We start from the raw sequence: 25,929 nt of genomic DNA on the forward strand, positions 1-25,929 counted from the left end.
TTATCGAATTGATCGGCTTTATCAATGTTTACTTCAATAGATGTGGACGCGGTATCTAAAAGGAAAAGCTGACTGACTGACTGACTGATCTATCAACGCACAGCTCAAACCACGGACGGATCGGCCTAAAATTTTGCATGCAGATAGCCTTTATGACGTAGGCCTCCGCTAAGAAGGGATTTTTTAAATTCAACCCCTAAGGGATGATTTATGCCATCACGTGGCGGGCTAGGACCGTGTAACAAACGACGCGCGGTCGAGGCACGGATTCAAAACATCATGAACATTTTATATGAAACAGTTTTTGCTTCATTGTGTGGCGTCCGTGCACGGACACGGCACGGTGAAGCATGAACTGCATCATATTAAATGTTCGTGATGTTTTGAATCTGTGCCTCGTCTGCGCGTCGTACGTACGTGGCATGGCCCACGACCGCCACGTGCTGGCATAGATCATCCCTAAGCGGGTAAAATAGGGGTTCGAAATTTGTGTAGACGCGGACGAAGTCGCGGGAATAAGGTAGTCGTAAATATTTCCTTTAATATTTCCTAGTTCAATTTGCATTGTTTTATTATACTCAACCTTCAAGAACGCGTCACACGCGCCTTCTAAATGTTCCCAAATCTAACTCAAATTATGCGCGAAATTCTATAATTCCACGCTTGGTACGTACTTATAACAATCAGTTCGCTGAGTTTGACTTATTTTACCTATCAAACAATAAATTTAAAAAGGAATTAAGAAACTATCATCGTAAAACAAAAAAAAGTAGCTAACATCTAAATATGCATGCAATCATACACTCCCATTTACACACACACACACATGCACACACGCTCACACATACTCATAAGCACACACTCTCACACGCATACACACACACACATACAATCATACACACACTGTTGTAATTTTATTTTATTATTGTATATACCTACATTTATTCTAACTCTATTCTGTTAAAATAGTTTAATTATAATTTTAAGTAATCTCTTTTGGCCTTCTGTTATACCTAGATTTAAATTTAAATAATAATTATGTATTTACGCTGTTGATTACTTTCAAATAAACAAAATAAACAAAATACTCTATTGTAGCCATTGCAAACGACTCTAATGACCGATTATGCAACACGTTTGTTATATCTAAAGATGGCGATGATTCAATGCCGTGCGCGTAACACATCGTTTAAATATAATTGTTTCAAAATATGTAAATTTTTTGTTATCTTGTTCTAATATGTAATTAGGTATTAGGCCCAAGTTACGAACGTTGTTAAACGTTTTATTATAATATTTATGTATTTAATTTGAATACAATTTCATGTTGTTAAGAACTCTGGCACTGAGGTGTGTAGTATATTTCTTATTGCGTGTGTCGAGGTAATCATCTTCTTTATTGATTAGGTTTATTTTTCAATGCCTTTTCAATTAAGGACCGATTTTTCAATCGCCAAATAAACTTTAACTGAAGGAATAAATTGAACGTTTTGACAGCTTTTGTACCTACTGGGATTTGGAAAGGATCTGTTAGTTGATTTGTCGAAAAATCAGTCAGTCCTTTAAAAAGTTTTACTATTTCGGGTTTTTGAGTTTCATTTGAAATGTGTAGGATTTATGATAGAACAAGCTTATACCAGCGACTTCGTCCGCGTAGACTGCACATATTTCAAACCTTTATTTTACACCCTTAGGGGTTATTAATCCTTTCTTAGCGGATGTCTAGTCATAACAGCTATCTGCATACCAAATAGACCGATCCGTTCAGTAGTTAGAACTGTGTGTTAATAGATCAGTTAGTCAGTCAGCTTTTCCTTTTTTTTTTTAACAGAAGATTGTCTCTATCTAGATAACATCTATGTGTAATATAGGCAGGCATAACTAGGTGATGCGGTTTAATGAGTGAACAATTGCGAAGTTAACCAAGTGGAGAGGTGCGCGTGCGTCGAAGCGGTTGTATTGCATTTTGCGGTATTTGACGAGTGTTGAATTTGCAGACGCGCTTATGACGGCGGCGGGAGGATGGTAACGCAAACCGGTTGGACACCTTTAACGTGGCGACTGCCGGCTTTTGGTGACATCCGCAAAAAGTGCACGCCCGAATACCTATACATGCGCAGTAATTCGGCGCAATCTTTACCGATACACCGCTGATCAGGTTTATTCACCGAAGATTGATTCTAAAGTTGATTATAATAAGATGTAAGGACCCATTGATTTCCGCTGCACTTCTTTTGTTTATGAACAGCTTCGCTCTTTTTGGACGATCTTATCTTCACGATGATTACAGATCTTGATGACATGTCCAAAAATAGCATTGCCGAATGAATATTTTCGCGATAATTCAGCGCAATCTTTATCAACGTCGCTGTTAAAACTTTTCACTGAAGATCGATTGCAGTCTTTGTGAGTCTTTTATCGTAATTCGTAACAAATTACTCTCGATTTTGGGAATCCCCAAAAATTAATTATGTTCGTACTGACTGTATCTAACTGTAATCGTTGTCGATACATTCAAGTATTATATATACAAAATATCGATTCTCAAGTCGATCATTATACCGATGCATTGATTTCCTCTACACCCCGACTTGCTTCTTAAACCGGTTGCGTTTGTGTACTTACATAGACGATTATAGACTCTTATCCTGTGAATGTAGACGAGCACATCGCATTCCCATTTGCCGATAGACTGATAATAATGATTCCATTAAAATAACTAACACGATGTTTTACTGTCGGCGCTGGTTCTAGAATGACACAAACTACAATATGAAAATAGTTTTTAGATTAAAAATTACGTACATACCTACGTGGGTTCATTTAAGGTTGATATTTATTTTCCAAGACTTATCATTGATTTGAATTTTGAATCTACAAATAATCAGGTTATAGTATTCTGTGTCAAAATTCGTCAAAATCAGACGGGCACACTTTAGCAGTTATAATAATATCAAAGTGATGAAAATTACTTATCATCCATATGCATACATTAGTATCAGCTACTACACTTTGAATAATCCATACTAATGTATCATCATCATGATCAACCCATCGCCGGCTCACTACAAAGCACGGGTTTCCTCTCAGAATGAGAAGGGTTTTGGCCCATCGGAGGTCTATGTGCCTATCCGCACTTGGCCAGCGTTGGCATACTAATGTATGGATAATTATTATCACTTGAACCCTGGAAAAAAATACGAAAAGATTTGTAAATGTTGGAAAAGACGCGTGAATATCGTATGAAAGATGCAATGACGGGAGGGACAAGTCGAAATAAATGTTGTACGGGAATGCAGTTGGATTTGTGCATGAGTGAGTGCGTTCGACGCGTTGCGGGCTCGTACTGGGCCACATCAATTAAACGCGCCATTACTGCATCTTGTTTATATTACAATCGGTCTCTTTTGTGAATTATTATTCGCAGTACTTCATACGAGTTTTATGTTATGTATAACATTCATTTTTTGCGTTACTGATTGAGAGTTGAGACAACGCATTGCGTAGATTTTGTTCTTATTAGGACGTTGGGTTGTACTACTAAATATTTCTAAACTCAAATTTCTGACTCAGTGGGCGATGGACAGAGCTATACTTGAAGTTTCTGTGCAAGAGATATCAAGAGTAGGCAATGGGATATCGAAGATAGATGTACTAAATAAGTATCTATACGTGAATAAAGTTGCGATTAATAAGCCATTTAAATCTTCGTCCTCTTGTGCCAATTACATATTTATGAGGATATTCTACTGGGTTCAGCAGTGTTTCTGAGTTTTATAGTTCGTTTTATGGGAATGCCTTTCCGGCTCATTGGACACCTTCGGCCCACGGCTCTTACGTAATGGTTAAAATTTTAAAAATACACGCCTTTGTTTATCATAAAGGAAATGTCATCTAACGTGTCTCAAATTTATATCTCGACATGTAAACTTTATGGTCAGCGTGGGAGGATAATTTGTTAGCCTCTGTGATTTATCTTTGGTAAGTGTTAAGTTGTTATATGAATTTAAGTGGTAAACTTGATAATGTTGGTATTATTGCGTATTAGCGGCGCGTCGAGTAGGCGCACCGGGAATCGGGATAAGCCGGTCCAACGGCCATCTTTGCTTTGCGTCTTTTAATAAAGCCCCTGTGACAACCGCACGCCTGAATAGGGTTGACTACCACGAGGTTGGTATTAACCCGCGTATAGACTGATTCAAACATGCAAAGTAACATTAAAGGAGCGTTTCGTCAGTGTTTGTACGTTCGCTCAAACCGAATATACTCGCATCTGTTTCCGCCGTTCGCGCGAACGTAGCGTTGTCTGCTGAGAAGTAGTTGTATCCATACATGGCTAAGTTCTCAACACAACCCGTCCACACTGAACGCTCTGAGCACACTGCGCCTGACGCCTGTGTTCGTCAAAAACCGACAAATTGGAGATCGCGCGAATTTGATTGAAAAGCACGCGTGTGCATAAAATGCACGGTTCGCGCGCGCAAGGCGTTCAGACTATGATAATTTGTTACAAAGTGTATGTGTATGTAATGTAAAGTAAATTGCATGATACATTACGCGAATGTGGACGGCAAATTTTTTCACTGCATTTTACCTTGCATCAGTCTATACGCGGCATTAGGTACCGATATGCATTTAAAAGTAGATACATTGATGCAACACATTCAATATAAATTGCCCTTCATCTAACTGCGCGACGAACACGTTCGTGATATCCATAATGTTATGATTTTCCCACGATTTTTAAAGTTCTTCGTCTTGACGGTTTGGTGAAGAGAAACGCAAGTATTATAGATAAATAACATTAACTTGACCATTTTATTTTTTGTTATGTTTTCCCGTACTTTCACACACTTCGAATCCGAGCTACACGAGCTCGGAGTCTTAAGATAAAAATGATCTTGATTCATTTGAATAAAAGGAAAATTCTTCATTTCATACAAAATTATTTCCGCGTAAGTTTCGGTTATAAAAATCCCGTGGGATTTGCTCTTCGATTTGCCGGGATAAAAGCATATATCCGTTTCTAGGTTGCATGCTATCTCTGCATCAAATAGAAGATTCCGCGACTTCTTCGCCTTCGGTGTGGATTTAGATTTTATAAAAAGCCCGTGGGAACTCTTCGCGACAAAAGTAGCCTGCCTCAAAATCGGTTAAACCGATCGCCGTAAAAAAACAAGCAGACATATATAAAATTAGTATGGAAGAGAAATGTCTTCACATAAAAAATCTGTTTTATTTTGTCTTTAGAGTTCAGCAACTATATTTTCGAGACCTATTCTCGAAGATCCTTCAATAACCAGAAAATTAGTTCTTGTATAAAACGATCACATTTAGTAATTCGTGAAATCGGCAACCCTTTGACAAGCTAACCAAGAATTCCGACACTAAAATATTAAACAGCCCTAGCTCCCGATCGGGTAATGCAAAACGAGGCTCGGGAATAAATCGTTTACATGGTTGTCGGCGTAAACTGGTCCCAGTGCTTGCCGCATCACAAAATATTGCTGAGGTAGAAGCTATCGCTTGTAACAACATCGACCATTCGAAGTTATTTACCCAAATAACTTCGAATTTGACCGAAATAGAAACCGCATCTTAATTTTTAGGGTTCTGTAGCTCAAAAAGAAAAAGGAACCCTTACCTATAGGATCGCTTCCGTTGTCTATCTGTTTGTCGTGTCTGTCAAGAAACCTGTGGAGTACTTCCCGTTGACCTAGAATCATAAAATTTGGCGGGAACGTAGGTCTTATAGCACACGTTCACATCCGAAAACCATGGAACTTATGGTTACATCACCAAAAAAAAAAATGTGTTCGTTAACAAATAATTAGTATTTTAGTAAGTAAGATTAGTATACCAAGTGGGTTATCATATAAAAGGGCTTTACCTTTACATTCTAAAACAGATTTTTTGTTAATTTCTATGCATAATAGTTTTTGATTTATTTTGCAAAAGGTTGAAAAAATACGACTTTAGTATGGAACCCTCGGTGCGCAAGTCTGGCTCTTTCTTGGCGGTTTTTTTAAAAATAATACCGAGCAGTCGGGCACCTGATTTTATGTGATAACCGCCGCCAATGAACATTTGCAGCACCATAGGAATTTTTAGGAACTTGTTGGAAATTATTTTCTGCGGCTCGAAATAAAAACCTTCAATATACCTAATATTGGTATCTAATTTGATATTAAGAAACGAATATTTCCCGTCCCCATCCATTGTAGAAACCTTCGTTGCAGTCAAGAGGTAATCGCAATTCATCTTATTGACTGATACTTGCATTGTCGGCCAGAATTCATAGCGTATGGCAAAGTGCCATCAGCCAGTAATGATTTTAATAGGTACCTAAATATTAATCCTTTACGAATGAAGGAGCATCTAATATCTTAGATAGTTGAAACGAATAATTATACAATTGTAGGTAGATTTGATCTAAATTGTAGATAGACCGTTCTAAATTACTTAACGCCATCAGCCTCACTGATCCACATTCGCTCGCTGGTTTCACACATAGAAATCGGTAAAGTATCGCACAAACCCCAAAAAAGAAGGTCAGCCGTGATGTGCAGATCACACAACTAAGCCGGCCGTTTGGATTTGAAGCTGATTAGATTTGGAGTAAAGGCCGCGTTCAACCAGATTGATCTCTGTATGATGAATATTACGTGCACAAATACACATTAAAGTGTTGTTAAATACGGTTTCTGTAGGTATTTGTAGCTTCTTATAACACCATCAGCGCTATTACTGTTTGGTATCTCGCTTATCGTTAAGGGACCTCGCGCACTAGTAGTCCAAGTCCAAGGCTACTGGCCTCATCAGACCAGAGCTACTGGCCCTATCAGACCAGATGTTCCATGACCAATTGACCATGTATGAAACTATTCATTGGTTGGTGGCTAAGTCTAGTTGGAGTTTCATAAGAACATCAGTGTGGCCTTGTGGCGGTCTCCACATACAGACGCTAGATGACGCTACTTGCACTCATACTAAAGAATCCTACAGCAATGACACAATTTGAACCTGTGTAGAAAGAAACTTACAACGATTTTGGTAGACGACACAACAAGTATCTTCGATCACTCACTTAAAATCACGCTGACGAAGTGTTAACCTCATGAAGAATACAAGTTCGCTCAAAACAGCGGATGGACCAGCTGGACCGCGAGTGGATGGATGGATGATATGGATTCTTCCTCTTGTTATTGTCGAGCTCAAATCACACTGCTCCCGTACAATAGCAGTAGTCTTGCACTTGGACTATTTACTAGTGCGCGACTTTCCTTAGATGTTTTCGTAACCGCTGCAGAACTAGGCATTACACTCATTAATTGACCACTGTTTACTTTGCAATGGCAGGGATGATGACGGTTACTTGCATAAATGACTCTCCCAATTGGCACAGCTAAATAAAGCACATTGATAGATACAACTTCTGATAATAGTTTACGCGTCGGTATATTCCTGCGGTTGGTACAGCTTGCAGCCGCGCAGTGGCGCTTATCTCACCATTAGAGTTATTACGGTTCGGTATCTCGCCCATCGCACCGCTTCGATTGTTTCCGAGCCCGCCACAAAGCCGGGCGCTGCACGCAGTAATTGACTGCTGTTTACTTCCACAACCGACTCTTATTTTATGCATCTGCGGTCGCAACGTTTAAAATATATTTTCACGCATTATTATCAACCGATAGACGTCCACAACTGGATATGGGCCTCTTGTAGAGACTTCTGCATGCCACGATCTTGCGCCTCCTGAATCCAGCGGGCTCCCTACGACTGGTTTAATTTCATCTGTCCACCTAGTGGGAGCTCTTCCAACGCTGCGCTTTCTGCTGCAAGTCGCTATACCAGCACCTTGGTACCTCAACGACCAATGTGTATCGGTTTTTCGAACTATGTGCCATGCCCATTGCTACTTAAGCTTCGCTATCTATTGAGCAATGTCGGTTACTCTGGTTCTCCTACGGATTTGATCATGTGGAGAATTTCCAAGCATACTCTCTCCATCGCCCGCTGACTGAACTTATCTTTTCACCAACAAGGAAGTATGCGATGAATATTTTGTACTTTTTACTCCCGACCGTAACCTTGAATCGTTTCAATAGCAGGCAATTGCTCATACGCTACGCTATTCGCAGTTTTATGGTCCTTATTCTTTATATTACGTTTGAGTATGGCTGTAACAATGGATCGTATTGATATTTATAGTTACTGCAGCTGCCTCATGATTCGATTTACTTTATTATAATTATTGAGTTGCTCCCGGCTGTTCATTTAATAAAATTTACGACATTTTATATTAATTAGCGACAATTAACGTAAAAACAGCGGCCTAATCGAAGTTGCCGATACTAATAAGTTTCATATGTCATAAAATACCAATAAAACGACCAATTTAGTTGTTTAATTAACGAAATTTGGGTCATAATGTTGTTACGGATTTGCAAATAAGACCTACCTTTTACTACAATAAGAGGTTACTTTGGTAATATTAAAATCTTTTGAAACAAATTGAACAATGAAGAAGAAAGGAGGGATTCCCGTTTGTAAAGGCAATTTTCGAAATTTATGACGGCAGATCAAGATTCAAGCAGCTGTATTGTAGACTGTAGGAAGTAAGGACATAATATAACAGGCAATAATCGTAATCCTTTCTCTTCAGTTCTGCTAGTTATACTTTAGTGGGATATAAACGGTTTCATTGTCCTCTCACGCATACGACGATCGAGTACGCAAAGTCCATTGGTACTGATAGACACAAATGACGCCTACACGTCTCTCAAGTTCAAGATAGTTCGTCTCAAGACGTCATGTCACTTATCATTCGCTTTAATAGTTAGCAATAAAACTTTATCCTTCACGTAGTCGTAAGTTTGTTACGAAAGTGTTTAATTAATTAATTTATAGGATTTTGATGACTTCACTTTGCCGAGAGGGCTTGAAATCGATTTTAGTTAGACGAAATCGCCTTTTTAAATTGGCTCAAATCAATTACAAAGCTCGTTTACTCCTTACTGATTTAAGTCGTACTGCTAAGATTCCGTTTTAAAACCAAATGAGGTGTCGCGCCATATGTTCCATTGTCCGCCGTATTATGGTATGGTTTGGTATGGACCAGGGAACCATTAAATTGTCGTTGACCGTCACCACTTACAATAGTAAAGTCTAGGTTAAACATAGGTTAAATGATTTATTAAGAGTTTTCATCATCATCATCATCATCATCATCATTTTATCAAAGAATAGAACAGAGTTCAAATATAATAAGTATACCTTATAACAGCGATACGTATGCATTCTGAGACACAGCTTTCCTCACGATGTTTTTTCTGAACAAAGCTAACGTAATTAATCAGTACCCATAATATCAGTTCCCATAATATAAATGCGAAAGTGTGTTTGTTTGTTGGTTTGGCTGTTGTTGATATGGTGTTTGGTCGGCATATATGCGGGCTGTAATAGTAGGGTCTTTTGTTTTATTCTTTCGCATTTATAATAAGGCTAGTTATTTCATCAGATCATGGCCTTGGTTCATCATGATCAACCCATCGCCGGCTCACTACAGACGCGTCTCCTCATTAAGTGAGAAGGGTTTAAGCCATAGTCTACCACGCTGGCAAAGTGCGGGTTGGCAGACTTCACACACCTTTGAGAACGATTCCTCACGATGTTTTCCTTCACCGTCAAAGCTAGTAATATTTAATTACTTAAAACGCACATAACTCCGAAAAGTTAGTAGTGCGTGCCCGGGATCGATCCCCCGACCTCCGATTAGGAGGCGGACGTTGTATCGCAGCTATCTACCTTGATAGCAATCAATTTATCAACAACTAGATGATGCCCGCGACTTCGTCCGCGTGGATTTAGGTTTTTAAAAATCCCGTGGGAATTCTTTAATTTTCCGGGATCAAAAGTAGTCTATGTCCTTCCCCAGGATGCAAGCTATCTCTGTACCAAATTTCATCAAAATCGGTTAAACGGATGGGCCGTGAAAAGTTTGCAGACAGACAGACAGATAGACAGACGGACAGACAGACAGACGGACACACTTTCGCATTTATAATTTTAGTATGGATTTCATCAGATCCTACCGGCAGTCGGCACACGGCCTTGGTTGCATCTCCTCAATTAGTGGGGGCGGCGATCGGAACCGGCGTATCCGTGCCGCGTGGGAATGCACTACCCTACCTCCCTTTGCGTACAAACAAAGCATTGGGAGTTGGAACAGCTTTACGAAAAGCATTCCTTCATCTATATGTGAACTTTTTGTATTTTATAAAGCTGAAATAAGTACATTCAAGTGCGCATGTTGTAGTCGCAGGTTGCAGTATTAATTGTATGTACCTAACTATTCGTATTGCATATTATGTCTTTGTTTAAGTTTATACATATGAATTATCCTTTCCTCATGCAAATCATTGTTTACCTGGAATTTCTGTATCATAGATTGATACTGTAGTCGGTCTGTCTTGTCTGTCAAGAAAACTACAGGGTACTTTCCGTTGACCTAGAATCGTTAAATTTGGCGGTAGGTAGTTCTTATAGCAGACATTAGGGGAAAAATCTGAAAACTGTGAATTTGTGGTCACATCACAAAAATAATTAAAATGTGTTTTGAACGAATAATTAGTATTTTCAATTTCTAAAGTAAGATTACTATACCAAGTGGGATATCATATGAAAGGGCTTTACCTGTAGGTACATAAGTTTTTGATTTATCGTGCAAAATGACGAAAAAATACGACTGTAGTACGGAGACCTCGGCGCGCGAGCCTGACTCGCACTTGACCGGTTTTTTGTAGACTACTCTCGTAGTTATTTCAGTGACATAGTTTCATTTCAATAGCGTCACATCCGTGCCGTATCTATACCTATAGTGATCGAAAAATAGTCATTAGAATATTTTGCTGAAGCTGCAGGTCAGGTCATAGGATTGTGATCTGTTTTTGATGCGCAGTCATACGCCTCGCGTTCAGATGGGATTTCATATTTTACGCGCACTAAAATTAGGACATAGCCTAGCATCAGAAGTGAGATGATAAAACTTAATAAAATGAAAAATAACTGAATAAAAGGCCAGTTTAGTGCATATTAAAATATAAGTTACTTAAATGTAATTACTGTAAGATTTTTCATTACTTAATTAAAATATTCATTTTTTGCTAAAAAGTAAAAAATAGGATCGGGTACGACAGTAATGCAACGGGTGGGGTTTGAACCGCCGACCTTTCGGAATTCAGTTCGCTCCTTAACCATTGAGCTATTGAGGCTCATTGTTTAGTTACTGGGTTTATTTCTTGGAAGAGTACATTATTTAATTATGCATATTGGTTTGCGGTCATCACAATTATCCTGTAGCATAATTAGTAATTAATTACTTCATTGTTGTGACATTGTCAGTAAAAAAGTACTTAGTTGCGAGAGAGTCCATTCTATACATATAAAAAAACTAGTGATCGCCCGCGGGTTCGCTTCCATATATCGAAAAATCCAGCCTTATTTCTTTACATTATAAAAGAAACCTCTATGCAATATGCATATTAGTTTGTAGGTCCAACCAAGGGTTTGATTTAAGCTGAGCGTTGATGAGTCAGTCAGTGAATGAGTTAGGACTTTTCTTTCTATAAATTTTAATAAACTGACTAACCTACACCGCAGTGTAGTTTTAAGGTGACGCTGGATGCACGTCCGAACTGCTCGGCCCACGTGGGTAACCTGTATGCTATTTCACCTAACATTGTGATAGAAAGAAATAGACTCAGTGATGAGCAGTGTAGCGAGTGCATGCGCTCACACTAGCGTCCGGATATATTGATGATGGCACACAGATAGTTGGACAGATGTCACCGATGAATTTTTGTAAATATATGATTTATGAAGGAACTACTTATTTCAATTATTATTGTATAAGATTTTATGGAAGAGCGGGGTCGCCTGCCACGAGTACTCGTAGCAATACTAAAACAGTTACTGGGATGGTCCCAATTACTACGCACTATGTGAAATTGTTTTACCTACTGAAATAAATATTTTTTAATTTTTTTTGAATGATAATGATTACCTACTTATCTTTTGATGAATACTATAAAATCTCACTTACATACATACCTATTAGGTAACTACTGCCTCAGCGTGTATAAACAACTCGTATATATTATAGAAATCCATACTTCTATGAAGTGTCTGTCTGTAATTTCGAAATAACTACCGCAAGCTCATAATATTGTTATTTGAACTGTACCATAACAGCTGAATCAAACGTTTTTAAAAACTGTCTGTCTGTCTGTCTGTTTGAACGGGCTAATCTTCGGAACGGCAGAACCTATTTTGACGGGACTTTTACAGACAAGTAGAGGATTAACAAAGGATACTTTTTTAACCGACTTTTAAAAAAGGAGTTGTGTTTTTCTACCTATGTACACAGAAATCTCCGAGATTTCTGAACCGATTTGCGTATTTTTTTAATTGATAAAGAAACTTTGCAACATTGTCCTATATAAAATGTCATTTTATATAGGACACACAGGATTTCAACTCCTCAATCCTGATGCTGCAGGGGACATGACCACCAAAACTTATGGGATTTTGAAACTGTCGGTTATAAATTGATATTGGAGGTAGGTACCTATATCTATCAAGTAAAGACTTTATCATTGAACTCGAAGACCCACTTCTCGACCCTGATGCTGTACCTAAGGAATTGCATTGCTAAATCGTGGTGATCCCACGGAATTTTAAATGAATCATCGCCCACACCCGTTCGGTACCCTCATTCCGCACATTGTTTTGATTAGTCAGTCCACCAATCACAACAAAGCATTCTCCCCTGTCCCCCGCCAACATTTTACGATTTTGTTTTCATGTAAAACCTTGTATATGCGTACTCTAGGAGTTGAATTCTCTGTGCTGGCGGATTACCTATTAGGAACACATGATTACACATTCGTTTGTCTGTGAAAATAACTTTTGTTGCCTACACTTATCTATTAGTAGCGACTAAAAACTATATATACTATCTACTTGTGTATACAAACATCAAAATAAATTCCACTTTGATCTCAAAAATGAAAATTTTATTTTTATAAGTAGGAAGTAGGTACAATTCAATTTCCCTCTAAAAGCCCACTACACACATAAACACAATATGTATCATTTTCTGTTTCAACAGTCACATTAGATGTATCATTCGACGCAGAACTATTGAAGCTCTCCATTTCATTTCTGGAATTAATAAACATACAATCAACATAATTATATTGTGAGTATTATCTATATAGAATGTATGCAAAAAACATAGCATAACAACTTACAAGTATGGGATGGTAGACCTTTCAATATTTAGTACAGAATTGAATGTTGCAGTATCATGTTGGATTTCAGTGGTACGTATATTGGGCATATTCATTTTATTTTCCTTGTTTTCTTCTAAAAGGAATGTCTTGAGTCACTAAAATACAACATAATTCAGCATTGACAAATCTGACAACAAATAGTAAATCTCTATATTATATAAAAATGAATCGCTGAATGTGTTGCTGATCGCAAATCTCGAGAACAGCTGCACCGATTTCGCTAATTCTTTTTGATAATATTCCTTGAAGTACGGGGATGGTTCTTATGGAGAGAATTTTTTTAAAAAAGTCCTGAAAAAGAATCGACTGTAGGCGGTGCGAAGTTCGTCGGGGCAGCTAGTAACATAATAATTATATTATCCTAATCCTAATCTAAATATTTAAAAGAAAAAGGTGACTGACTGACTGACTGACTGACTGACTGACTGATCTATCAACGCACAGCTCAAAATACTGGACGGATCGTGCTGAAATTTGGCATGCAGATAGCTATTATGACGCAGGCATCCACTAAGAAGGGATTTTTGAAAATTCAACTCTGGAGGGGGTGAAATAGGGGTTCGAAATTTTGTGTAGCCCACGCGGACGAAGTCGCGAGCATAAGCTAGTCTATAATATAAAAATGAATCACTAAATGTCATCGCAAATCTCGAGAACAGCTGAACCGATTTCGCTAATTCTTTTTTTAAATTAGGTATTCCTTGAAGTACGAGGATGGTTCTTACCGAGAGAAAAATTTAAAAAATTTGAATCGACTGTTAGGCCGTAGGCGGAACGAAGTTCGCCAGGGCAGCTAGTGGAATTATAAATGTGAAAGTGTAGATGTTTGGATGTTTGTTACTCAATCACGCAAAAAAGGCTGAACGGATTTGAATGAAATTTAGAATTCTTAACTGGATTAACACATAGGCTACTTTTTATCCCGGAAAATCAAAGAGTTCCCGCGGGATTTTGAAAAATGTGAAATCCACGCGGACGAAGTCGCGGGCATTAGCTAGTATCTAAATAATATCAACTTACAAACACAGTGTCAAATTTTCAGAAGCTGGCTCTAAATGGTACGGTGTGATAGCATCATAATCTAATTCAATTCGATTTTTTGCTTTGTCGTTTCCTTGTCAAAGAAAATCCTGTGATCCACTAAAATAGAAGTATAATATATAAGTATTTATTGAAAATAAATAAATGTCATCATCAAATTCACCATCCTGGAGAACCTTGAAAACGACACTCGCGTCTATTTTTTATAAAAAGTGCTGGCCCGCCATCTTAGATTAAAAAATTAATGTCATTATCAAAACCAGCATCCTGGAAACCCTGAAAACGACACCCATTTCTATTTTTTGTGAAAAGTGCATGTCTGCTATTTTGGATTTGAAAATAAATGTCATTATCAAATTCAGCATCCCGGAAAAGTACATATTCAGTCAAATAAAATTCCCCTCGAGTCACATTGTTACTCACGTCGGGTGTGACTCACAGGAATAACCCCGAAAAAGTAATGGCATTATCATCACAAGATAATATTATGGTTTGGAAAGATTCTGATGAATTTTAATAGATCTCCTCTTTGCAAGGGATTTGCTTTTGCGAGTCTAAACCGTTTCTTTTTCCTCTTCCGCCAATCCATTTTTGTTTCTGTTACATGAAAACTCAAGTATATAATTAAATTGTCTAAGCACACAATATGACCTACATACTTATATTTGAAATGAAATGAAATGAAATGAAATGAAAATCTTTTTGATAATGTATTTGTGTATTTGTAACTAGATGATACACGCGACTTCGTCCGCGAGGATATAGTGGTTTTTTAATCCCGCGAGAACTCTTTCAAAAGCGATCACTATTTCAAATTTCAGCCAAATCCGTCTTGTACTTTTTGCGTGAAAGGGTAACAAACCTATACACACACACACGCAGATACAAAAGATAGTGTGATTTGACAACCCTGACTTTCGGAATTCGGATAAGTCCAAATTATATTTTATTACTAGTTGATGCCCCCAACTTCGTCCGCGTGGAATTAGGTTTTTAAAAATCCCGTGGGAACTCTTTGATTTTCCGGGATAAAAAGTAGCCTATGTGTTAATTTAGGGTATACCCTAAATTAACACTTTTATCTATCTCCATTCCCAATTTCATCCAAAACCGTTCAGCCGTTTTTGTGTGATTGAGTAACAAACATCCAAACATCCACACACACACATCACTACACCTATTATAAATGTGAAAGTGTGTTTGTTTGTTGGTTCGTTGGTTTGTCCTTCAATCACGTCGCAACAGAGCAACGGATCGAAGTGATTTTTTGCATGGGTATGGTTGACCTGGAGAGTGACATAGGCTACTTTTTATCCCAGAAAATCAAAGAGTTTCCACGGGATTTTTAAAAATCTAATTCCACGCGTACGAAGTCGCGGGCATCACCTCATCATCATCATGATCAACCCATCGCCGGCTCACTACAGAGCAGGGGTCTCCTCTCAGAGTGAGAAGGGTTTTGGCCATAGTCTACCACGCTGGCCATGTGCGGATTGGTAGAATTCACACACCTTTGAGAACATTATGGAGAACTCGGCATGCAGGTTTCCTCACGATGTTTTCCTTTACCGTTAAAGCAAGTGATATTTAATTAATTAAAACGCGTATAACTCCGAAAAGTTAGAGGTGCGTGCCCGGGATCGAACCCCCCGACCTCCGTTTAGAAGGCGGACGTCCTAACCACTAGGCTATCATAGCTTCACCTAGTTTATAATATTAGTAGGATATATGTAAACTACTACCACCAGCTGTCGATACGATGCATTCTAAAATAAATCGACCGACCGACCGACAGACCGACCGGCCAAGTACGAGTCAGACTCGCGCCCCGAGGTTTCCGTACTACAATAGTAAAATGTTTATCTCTAAATCTCTGTTTAGAGATAAGCATTTACAATGTAACTTAATTTATTACTACTATGTAACTAGAATTTCGGTACATATAAAAATGAATCGCTAAATGTGTTGCTGATCGCAAATCTCGAGAACAGCTGAACCGATTTCGCTAATTCTTTTTTTATAATATTCCTTGAAGTACGAATATGGTTCTTACGTAGAGAAAATTTTTAAAAAAATCCTGAAAAAGAATCGACTGTTAGGCGGTACGAAGTTCGCCGGGGCAGCTAGTGAAAAATAAAAATAAATAAATAGGTAAATAGTATTTTTTGACATTTTGCATGATAAATCAAAAACTATTTAGTATGCACTAGATGATGCCCGTAACTTCGTCCGCGTGGATTTAGGTTTTTTAAAAAATCCCGTGGGAACTTTGATTTTCCGAGATCAAAAGTCAAAGTCAAATGATTTGTTCAAAATAGGTAATAAATTACTCTTTTCGATTGTCAGTTGTTGGATTTGTAAAATATAGTGGTGATAATTATTTCGCAAACGCTACGAGGGTTCCAAACGTGCCCAAGACTGAGAAGAGCCCACAGCTAACTCAGCCGGGTATTCTTTTTATTATCACCACTTTACAAAATCATAAATTAAACTTATTAGAACTATCACAAAGCCGAGCAACTCATTCCCAAGCTTGCTTATCATTTAAATAATCCTTTACAATGTAATAGGATTTTTTAATTAGTTTACGTTTTATGAAAACTTTGAACTTATGACAGTCACTTTGAACTTATGACAGTCACTTTTTTTTTAAATTTATTTATGTTTTTATATACGTACAATAAATTTTCAAAAATATATTGATTATGCACTGTCATAATTTTAACTTCTCTAAATTTAGTTCTCAGCGACTCTCGTGGTCCCATACTATATATGGCTCGAACAGCCCTTTTCTGCAGCACAAAAATAGAATTTATATCAGCAGCATTACCCCATAATAATTCCGTGGTGCCATCTGAATCAGGGTTTCTACTGAAAACCAGCGCTGTATGTTTTTGTACTTGTGCAAGACAATATGCATTTATGCTGAGTAGGGACCTTTTTTTTGGGTTGTGCCACACATGACATACTTTATTCCGGCGCTTCTTCTACTTGAGGTTTTTTGACTTTATTACTCAAGTATAAGAGGCGCTGGGATAACCTAACCAGTTGGTAACTGGTAATGTGTGGTACAGCTTTAAAAAATAAACGTTTTTTCTTTTCTTTCTTTTTCTTTTCTAATAATATGCCATATGACATAATGCTGTGAAAGTAACTAAAATATACTAGTCTCGCCGTTTCTATGTCTGTCAACTGGCGAATCTTTTTTACCGCATTTGCAGCAGAACTGTCTGTTCGATAAGTTATTTATATGAGAGCCCCATTGAAGTTTCGCATCTAACGTTATTTCCAGAAAAATAGCGGTATCCACTAAATCTTATTTATCATAAAAGTAGCCTATGTTCTTCCCCGGGATGCAAGCTATTTTTGTACCAAATTTCATCAAAATTGGTTAAATGGATGAGCTGTGAAAAGCTAGCAGACAGACAGACTACGCGTACTAGTACGCGTTGCATACTTTATTTGTAAGACGGACAGACAGACAGACAACAAACTGATCCTATAAGGGTTCCTTTTTCCTTTTGAGGTACGGAATCCTAATGATCTCTCTTTTTGCACTGCATTTAACCTGAATCCAAGAATTTCCGATCCGAAATAGTCGTAAGCAAGACTGTATCGTCACCTACCACCAGGTGAGATTGCAGTCAAGGGCTAACTTGTATCTGAATCAATATTATTATTATTATTTTATTACTTATAATAAAACTGTAACAGGTGAAATTCTGTACATTGAAGATATTTTGAAATTTTTTTTTCGAGGGCACTCTATAATCGATACTGAACCCAAAACTGGATTTTTTTTCATTTTTGTCTGTCTGTCTGTCTGTCTGTCTGTATCACGGCCGCGCATCACGCTGAAACTACTGAATGGATTCCAATGAAACTTGGTACGATTTGACGTCATACTATGAGGATATAGGATATAGGATACTTTTTATCCCGAAATTCAGCATGGTTCCCTTAGGAGAGGGGTTGAAAGTTAAAATGTATACTGAGCTGTAATTCATTAACGCGTAGTCCGATTTCATTCATTCTTTTTTGTTAGAAACCATACATGTTAAAACTTCAAGTTCCAACTTCTCAACCATCATCATAATAATGACGGGTAGCTTTTGTACTTTTGGATTTCAATCAGCTGTTTTAGGAATAGTTGATGTTGAATTGATATTAAAGGTACGCTTAGAATAAACTATCTCTGGTTTAGGTACCAAGCAACGACTTCATAATTCAACTCGATATCCCAACTCTTCAACCCTGATGATGCAGGGTATTGCACTCCTAAGCCACTGTTGATTGTGAGATAATATTGTAGATGCCAAACATATATACCATTATTGAACTTTAAGTTCCAACTCTTCAATACTGATGCTGCAGGGTACTGCACTCCTATTCTATGGGTTTTAGGAACTGTTGTTGGTGAATTAATATTGTACCATTTACTATTGTACCAAACCACGACTACATGGTTGAACTCCGTTCACAAAAATCCACGCACTCCATCGAAATCCTATTCTATTCCAAACTTATTCGCCAGCGTGACAGGAGTGGAGAAGGCGGATAGGGACGTGTGAGGGGTGCAACGGATCAACGTGATTTTTTCCATCATCATCAGCCTGCGGTCGTCCACTGTTGGACATAGGCTTTCCCTAAAGAGCGCCACCACACCCGGTCCTCAGCCTTCCTCACCTAGCCACTTCCCGCCAGCCTCTGTATATCGTCGGTCCATCGTGCTGGAAGGCGTCCCACACTACGCTTACTTATACCTACGCGGTCTCCACTCAAGAACTTTCCGGCTCCAACGGCCATCACCTCTACGACAGGCATGACCTGCCTTCTTTTATCCCAGAAAATAAAAGAGTTCCCACGGGCTTTTGAAAACCTACATCCACGCGGACGAAGTCGCGGGCGTCAGCTAGTAAATAAATAAAAAAGTACTATTTGTACGAAGCGTTGCGTACTTTATTTGTAAGACGGACAGACAGACAGACAGACAGACAGACAGATAGACGGACAGACAGACAGACGGACAGACCGACAGACGAACAGACGGACAGACGGACGGGCAGACGGACCGATGGACGGACCGACAGACGCATGGACGGACGGACGGACTGACGGACGGACGGACGGACGGACAGACGGACGGACGGACAGACGGACCGACAGACAGAGGGTTCCGTTTTTTCCTTCTGAGGTACGGAACCCTAAAAATACAAAGAAATACCACCAGGTACCTACCTACCTATATTATTATACATATACAGGTGCCTTTTTAGGGTTCCGTACTTTATAAGGAAAAAAGGGACCCTTAGGATCACTTCGTTGTCTGTCTGTCTGTCCGTCTCTCCGTCTGTGTCGTATCTGTCACACAAACCTATAGGATACTTCCCGTTGACCCAGAATCATGAAATTTAGTAGGTACGTAGGTCTTAGAGCACAAGTAAAGGAATAAATCCGAAAACCATAGATTTGTGATTACAACTTACAAAAAAAAATTAAAGTGTGTTAATGAAAAAATAATTAGTATTTTCAATTTTCAATGTATGATAAGTATACCAAGTGGGGTATTATATGAAAGGGCTTTACTTGTGTATTCTAAAACACATTTTTATTTATTTTTATGCATAATAGTTTTTGATTTATGGAGCAAAATGTCAAAAAAATACCTGAGTACGGAACCCTTGGTGCGCGAGCAACTCGCACTTGGCCGGTTTTTTAAAATTAGATAAAATAAATAACTAAACAAAGTTACTTACCTATTGTACTAGGACCACACGAGTAGATATCCCTACTAGGACCTCAACAACAAAGTCAGGTCAATAAACCAATGAATAAAATTGGTGTCCAAATTTCAAATTCCAGAGGTCAATGTACAAAATGCAATAAGTATTTGAAGGACTTATTGACTCTGCTCTGCTCAATCTTCTACACATTTGCATAGCCACTGAATAAAAATTAATTTTATAAAATCATTACGACTTTTGTTTTTGAAAACATATTAATAACAACAGTTGTCGTCATAGAAACCACAATATTACACGCGCAGCCGCGCGCCGCTGGGCTGGCCCTTCCCTCCGCCACCCGCGCGGTGTCTAATGTTTTGGGGTGAGAAGCATGATGATTTTAGCCGAAATCTAGAGCTTGAAAAGGGTTGAACAGTAGTTTGGGAAAAGTATTTTTGAGAAAAAACTACTGAATTTAGGTTTGCAAAGTACAGTTATTTCAACTAATGAATAAATAAACTATGTCTAATGATAATTTTTTTTAGAATTTTCCTATTCCTAATCTTATTTATTTACGCCCAAAGTTGACATAAATTTAGTGTTAAAATAGGAATCTTTTGAGGCTCGTAACTTTTAAATCAATATTTTTTTCAATGTTTTAGATATCATTGAACCTAGATAATGACGAGATAAATCGATATAATTCTTAGTTTTGTGCGTACAATATCGAATATTGTTGTATTTTCCCTCCTACGTTTGTATGAAGAAAGCACCGAACTGAGCTGCCTTAACATTTACTTTTTTCTTTCTGACGTATAGAGTATAGACGTCCACTAAGAATATATTTTCAGAAATTTTGAAAATATAAACTATTGTAGCCATGTTTGTAAAACAAAAATTAAAAAACCCTAAATTTTTTCCTTTCAGTTTCCTTTGTTTCTTCTTTTAAAGAGCTTAATAAGTTCTTTAACCGTATTATTTCCGATTCTTGCATTCCAAACGTTTCTTGTTTAATACAAGTCACGAGATATGCGAATAGCATGTTAAGTTGTGGCAGGTCAGGTAGGTATTGGAACGGCTCGGAGCTGATTGTAGGTGCGAGTTTATGATCACATGCTTCTGCGCGCTACTATTGTTCTAATGGGCCCTCCGCCCTCCTCGCGCCTCGGTACTAGGGCTTGAGCTGCGGAATTCCGCTTTTAGTGTAACTCCGGAGTTTTTACAGCGGTTACATAATATTATACAGTACAGAGTACAGAGTCTTCATAAATTGTAGATGTGAAATATGGCGTTTATCCAATTTTATCGACGGAAAACAATTAAAAAAAACTAAAAGAAAAATCTTACGAATTAACTTTTACTAGGTCGTAAAACAAAGTTTCCTTGTATCTATTCCAATTTTTTTTAATTGATTAGTTATATTTTATGCTTAATATACTTGAACATTCATTTAAGTTTAAGATATATTCAAATTAACGAATTATTTAGTCACATTCAATTTTTCCAATAAAGCTCGGCAACTCCGGAATTCCGGACTTGGAACTCCGAGCATTTGAAACCCGATTCCGGAGTTGAAAAATATTCCGATTTTCAGCCCTACTCTGTTACTCACACCCGCCTTGTTACTCGCCGACTTGAGGTCACGCGTTCAACTTGATCTCGCTGATTCTCCACGCTTTTATGGGAATTGTGTGGACGATTACTTAACCGGCCGTTTTATGCCGAGTGTTAATTTACATCAGCCGATTGTTTGTATTGTTAGTATGGGCTCGCTACAATTCTTTCAATTCACCACGGTGACTTGCTTCTTTTAGTTTACCAGTTTTTTCGGTTAGTATCGTCTCTTGATTGAGATAAGCACTAATTGAAATTTCTTATTCTATCCAAAAATCGAGGAGATAATTTTTTTTACGAATGATGTCACCAAGTTCAGATTTTACTTAAGCTCTTTACGCACTTCATCCGATTCAAATCCGAGAATTTTCGATCTGAAGTAGCTTTCGTAGTATTTGTACGGGTGTGTGCGCATCCGAATATCGGTTTACGGCTTCGAAACACAAAATTCGGATCCAGTGCGGCACCCCATTATATACAATACAAATTTACATTATACATACAAATTATATTACTTATACAAATCCTACACCTTTTTCGGATAGAGAATTCTCGGATTCAGATCGAATGCAGCGCGAAAAGAACCTAAGGCAATGTGTCTTCTTCCTAGCGTTTATCCCGGCTGTTTCTTATAAGGATTAAAAAGAACCATGTTTTAACGAATTTTGTTTTCAGGGTTTACGAGATAGTATTTTCTGTCTCGGAACTGTTTAGAGTCCCATTAAGTCCAATATTATTAGATTAACTCTGATTAAGTCGAACAGATCCGCAATCACGTTCTCTACTACTCTACAGCCTGTGCAGACAACGGTAATCGTGCAGCGACTATCGTAGTCAATTAATCTCAAAATGTTTCTCTGTGACTTTTGACGTGCCGTCCCGATTCCGTGTTACAGACTAGGTACAGTGACGAGGTACGGTAATATTTTACACGTGATTAGAGCGCCGCGCACTGGCACTGTATGGGTAAGCAAATTGCGCCGAACGCGACTCGCAGTCACGATTTGAACCTCGCGGGAACCCGGGGGAAAATTTCTACAGAATTCCAACGTAAATGCTATAGCAGATATTAATGGCAATATCGCTGTTGCTTGTCTGTTTTCATACTTACAACCATAAATACGTTTACTTACACTCCTACCATAAGTGGCTATTGGGTTTTGGAGGTATTGAAGAGGTGTCCAGTGAAGCTATACAGCAAACAAAGGAACCCGGATTTGTCAACTTGTGGACCCACAGTTGTATTTTCCATTTAAATACTAAAGTTTTCTAATCATCATATTTAAGTGGCCTGTATTTATTGCAGTGTAATAAATTAATTTAGCAATGGGTTTGTCTATGGGGCCCTTATGTAATTATAACTAAAAAAAGTTAAATTAAAACGCAGTTAATAACAACTTTAATTGTGTGGTAAAAACTTAACCCCGTATTGTTATATCATGTCTTTGTGATGATTGATCCATGACACCTTGTATAACTTAAATTTATTCCAAGTGAACGCGTAATAATTATGTACATAACTGATTTGAAATTCATATTTATTCTATTACCATTAATTTATTTTTCCCAAGGATGCCCGAGCTATTCGGTCGAGGGGATATATTCAGATCGGGACTTCTCAAGTCGTTGGTTATTCAAATTGGACAGGGTTCTTAAGGCCGATAATATCGCGTAACGGATAAGGAAGTTGCGGCCTGCTATCTTGTCATCGCCGGGAATACTGGCACTACGTCGTAAACGCCGTGCATACCGTGGTACTTCATTACTAACAAGCTGTACCCTATAGCCGTATAAAATATGATTTCTCAATGCCCGTTAAGCGTCTACTGCCTTTCCACAACACGGTTAAGAAAAGCAACCAGTTCTGGGCTGGCTTTCAAGCGATTACTGCTTATCGCAAATCATTATTCGCTCTTGTGAGAATTGGAATGCAGGAATCTGTAATAGCAGGAAAGTACTTAAAGCCAACTTAGATAAGCTAGCGAACTCGCCTCACACGACGATTGGACGTCATATTTACGTTAGGACTTTAAGTATTCCTAAGATAACGAATTTTTGAAATAGTAATCTTTGTGTTGAATCGTAGACAGTTCGACAAGTCTCGATCACGCAAATGAATGGTTTTATTCTTATCTTAAAGTTTGTAATTTGTATATCTAGTATTGAATATCTATAGTAAGCGACAGGTCGAGATGGCAATCGGGGTGGGGACGCCCCGCACACCCGCACAGCTTCCGCGCTAACCCAGGGCGGGCGAGCGCAGGCGCTGTGCAGGTCGTCCCCCCGCCTCATACATTGTCATCTCGACCTGTCGCGTACTAGCGTTGAGTTTCTCGCCGGCTCTTCTCGGTAGAACCTGCTTTCCGAACCGGTGGTAGAGTCCTGACATAATAATATCATAAGTGGCTCAAGTTGTCCTACATGGTATTAATAATTTTCATTTCAAAGTATTTCCTTAAAATTAGGTTAGCTAAAAATAAAAGTCGTAGAACCATTGGAGTACCTCGAGTAGGTACTACCTATTAAAGTTTTGATTTAGGTACAACATTCGTACGATTTAATTTACAGTAAGTAAATTAATTACTTGAAACGCAAAACATTTGAATACATTTACAAAATTAAAAGTGGGTGTAGTGAGTGGGTATAATTATTCGAGTTTTTCGTCCATTTCGCTCCCCAAAAGTTATACGCCTTAATTAGTTTGGCCAGGATCTGGTAGATTGTGATCGCTGGTGCGGTGGTAGGCGCCTAATCCTGAGTCATGGGCGCCGGCGTCGTTTGGGCGTCGCTTTGTCGATCGCAAACACCATTTATAAAACAGGTTGACAAATTTGTACAACGTAATTAACTAGCAGCTACTTAGTGAAGATAAAAACTTTTCATAGTGTCCTTTCAGCATTTAGGCGTACATTAGACGGAAGGGTCTGTTGTCAGTTTTGCTTCTGCTGCTGCCTGATAAAATCTACCGTTTTGAAGATTCGTGGTGCCTACCTAGCGGTAGGTATCTGTATCTGTTGTTTGCCAGATTTTCGTTCAAATATTCAGTTTCAGAATTACACGGGCTCAGGGATTTAAATACAAATATTTAACCATGAGAACCAAACTACGTTTGTATGAAGAACGCTGGGGAGCGTGCTAGGGAAACTTCTCTTAAATGTGATGTGATGAGAGATGATTGATGTTTGCTTGGCAAATACCCGTAGCTTGATAATTATCTGCTACATCAATCATTTATCAATCATTAATTATTGACGGAATTGACTCAAGCAGAACATATTGTCTTATGAACGCCAGATTTTTATTATTGTAAAGGCTGATGAAAAGTGGAATTGCCAGTCATGTTACAGTTCTTGCAATTCACGAAGGCAAGTGAACCATGCTTGTGTTTAAGTCGTATCAGTATAAGTAAGGTATAGTAAATGTGTGCGTTTGCGAGCGCTTGCTCGCGACTGATTGGTCCGACATGCACGCACACTTACGCAATGCCCGCGTATCCGACGTAACCACAAGTAAAGTCCACTCGCCTTTGTCAATTGCAAGAACTGTACAAAAAACATGCATATTGTATCAATGGCGCTGTAATTGCACCGGAAGCGCAAATGAATACCAGAAAGAAAGTAATTATAAAGCGAACAAGGAAATCTGCTTATAGAGGCAATGGGTTACTCGGTTACCATAACAAAATGCGGGTGCGGTGTGCATCGGTGCTCGGTGCTCGGTGCTCGGTGCCTGCCGTCCGGAACGGCCGAGACATCCCCCGCATTAGCACGTCTGAATTAACACGCGTATTGTTTGTTATACAACCACACCTCACGTCTAAATTACAAATAGATCTTTATACGTTAAATTTTCTGAGCCCAGTGTTTAACTTTTCAAGTTAACGTAAACTGTGCTTATATCTATAATTTAGTATGGACCGATGGAATTAGAAACCATCTATATATATAAAAGCGAAATACCACTCACTCACTGACTAATCACGAAATCTCAGAAACTATAAAGCCTACAAACTTGAAATTTGGAAGGTAGGTTCTTTCTAGGGGGTAGGTCAGCTAAGAAAGGGTTTTGAGAAATTCCCCCCCCCTAAGGGGGCGAAAGGGGGGGGGGGGTCGAAGGTTGTATGTAAGTCCTATGTTTTTGAAGTTAGAGATATGAAAATTGGCATTTGGGTATTCTGGGTTCCGTGCCTTGACGGA

At 38.4% G+C, this 25,929-nt stretch overlaps 1 protein-coding gene and 1 long non-coding RNA gene across 2 annotated transcripts in view; one reads left to right on the top strand and one right to left on the bottom strand.

Annotated features, from left to right (window-relative positions):
* Positions 1-25,929, top strand: part of ash1 (histone-lysine N-methyltransferase ash1) — a 93,431-nt gene that overhangs the window by 20,009 nt on the left and 47,493 nt on the right.
* Positions 13,062-15,054, bottom strand: LOC138403503 (uncharacterized). Its single transcript, XR_011237762.1, has 3 exons — positions 14,376-15,054; positions 13,314-13,450; positions 13,062-13,224 (listed from the first exon to the last, which is right to left on the bottom strand). It is a non-coding gene; the product is annotated as an uncharacterized lncRNA (long non-coding RNA).

This window comes from Maniola hyperantus, chromosome 17 (assembly GCF_902806685.2).
Source record: "Maniola hyperantus chromosome 17, iAphHyp1.2, whole genome shotgun sequence".
NCBI lineage: Eukaryota > Metazoa > Arthropoda > Insecta > Lepidoptera > Nymphalidae > Maniola > Maniola hyperantus.